The sequence below is a fragment of the Nicotiana tabacum genome, unplaced genomic scaffold (assembly GCF_000715075.1).
Source record: "Nicotiana tabacum cultivar K326 unplaced genomic scaffold, ASM71507v2 Un00006, whole genome shotgun sequence".
Classification (NCBI taxonomy): domain Eukaryota; kingdom Viridiplantae; phylum Streptophyta; class Magnoliopsida; order Solanales; family Solanaceae; genus Nicotiana; species Nicotiana tabacum.
This window is the reverse complement of record NW_027438244.1, coordinates 833,436-835,578: the sequence shown is the minus strand read 5'-3', so window position 1 is coordinate 835,578 and position 2,143 is coordinate 833,436. Positions and strand designations below refer to the sequence as shown.

At 36.2% G+C, this 2,143-nt stretch overlaps 1 non-coding gene across 1 annotated transcript; it reads right to left on the bottom strand.

The window, feature by feature from the left end:
- Positions 1-892: 892 nt before the first annotated feature.
- On the bottom strand, positions 893-999 carry LOC142178862 (small nucleolar RNA R71). Its single transcript, XR_012707071.1, has one exon. It is a non-coding gene; the product is annotated as a small nucleolar RNA R71 (small nucleolar RNA).
- Positions 1,000-2,143: the final 1,144 nt, after the last annotated feature.

Here is a 2,143-nt window from a genome sequence, read left to right as displayed (position 1 = left end):
CGATATTATATTATACTCTATTCGACAAGCGAGCATATTTAAGTGTGTGAATTGCGAACGTCAAATTTTGGCGTCGTTGCCGGGGATTGAAAATAAATAGTGTTTGAAATAATTTGTTGTGCTAATTTAGGAATTTTTTATTTTATTTTTTTCTTTTTACGTTTGGTGTTCTTTGACTGTGTGCAGGTTATAGGTTAGATTGGTACATGACTCAAACTTCTACGAAGGAAGTGCTACCATACGAACTTGAGATAAAAAAATAATTGCGACAGCTGAAGAAGGAAAGAACTCTCACAGAAACAACAAAAATGCTTGGGCAATCATCAACCAAAGAACTCATGTCTGGGAACAGTGATGATAATGTGGATTTAGCTCCGAGAGAAGCAACCCAACGACGAGAAAAAGTTGCATGGGATGCTGTGGAAGCAACTTTTAGAGATGCACAAATTATCTATGAAAAAGAGAGGGGTCATAGAATTTCTCAAAATCAACTTTTGAGTGCAAATCAGTTCGAAAATATAGATCCCATGCCTGGGAGACCACTTGGTGATTATGCTAGACCGGTCTACAATCAAGGATTATCCAGTGTTTGACCACCTCCAATTGCAGCTAATAATTTCGAGGGTTGCTCTAAACCCTTCAAAACTATTGTGTCTTTAGGGTGAAGATGAACGAAGATCCAAACAACCATCTAATGGACTTCGAGGAGATTATGAATACCTTTAAATACAATGGTGTGTCACAAGGTATAGTTTACTTAAGGGCATTCCCCTTCATACTCAAAGATGATGCAAAGCAGTGGCTTCGAAGCTTACCTAATGGATTGATTCGAACATGGTATGAGATTACCAGAAAATTTCTTGATAAATATTTCTCATCAACTAAGACAGGCAAGTTTAGAAGAGAAATCCACAACTTCTGTTAGAAAGATACTGAGACTGTGTTTGAAGCATGGGAGAGGTTTAAGGAGATTGTTAGAAAGTGTCAACATAGTAAAATTAAACTATGGATGCAACTCCGGGACTTTTGGGATGCATTGACACCGGCCTCAAGTAAAACATTGAGCAATGTAGTTGGAGGCCCTTTGATGAAGAAGACTCCAGAAGAGATAATCACAAATCTTGATGAGTTGTCTAAAGATGCAAATCAATGGGCTTCTGAGAGTGCTGAAAGAAGAAGATCGACATGTATTCACCAAGTTGATGCTAACACATATGTGCAAATACAACTTGATGCTATGGCTAAAGAAATATGGAAGCTGACCTTAGCTACAACACAAAGTGAGCCTTATGCAGCTTGTGATATATGTGGAAGAGGGCATCCTACTCATGAGTGTCAAGCCTCAACTGAGCAAGTGAATACTGTGGGAAATTATAATGCAACGGGTAAGAGGCAGAGGCGGACCTACGTTAAGGGTTGAGGGGTCACGTGACCCCGTTAGCCTCGGCAAAAAGTCTGTATATAGTATTATATATATATATATATGTACATTTATATGAGACCCCTTAAATATTTTAAGTGTGCCCCCAGAAACAAAGATGCAGATAGAACCGGATGCTTTGAGCACTTAAATTCCCAACTTTGCTGGTGACGCAAGTTCGAAACCCACGTTCAACTTTTTCCTCCTCCTTTCTATTTTTATTCTTCGAGTACAATGTAATTTATATTTAATAGCAAATTGCTTTTACTTTTATCTCTTTTTTTTGAATTCAATTATAATTTAGTACTAATATATAATAGTCAACTTAATTAATATTTTAGTTCTTTGAATACAATATAATTTATATTTAATAGCAAATTGCTTTATTTTTTACTTTTATCTTTTTTTTTTTTGAATTTATTTATAGTTTAGTACTAATACACAATAGTCAACTTAATTAATTTTATTCTTTTTCTTCCCATAGCACCCATTTTGCGAAAAAATCTCTCTTTCTCTCTCCCTCTCTCCCTCTCTCTCTCTCTATATATATTTGTTCGGTTCCTTTGTTTTCTTCAGAACTTTTTTTTAATAATACTTGGATGATAAGTTATCATAATCGTTAAGTTTTCAAAGAGTTACACGCCGAATTTTATCGCTAGTGATTAGCATACGGTGATACCCCCGTCATGCTCAAATCCTGGGTCCGCCTCTGGTAAGAGGCAC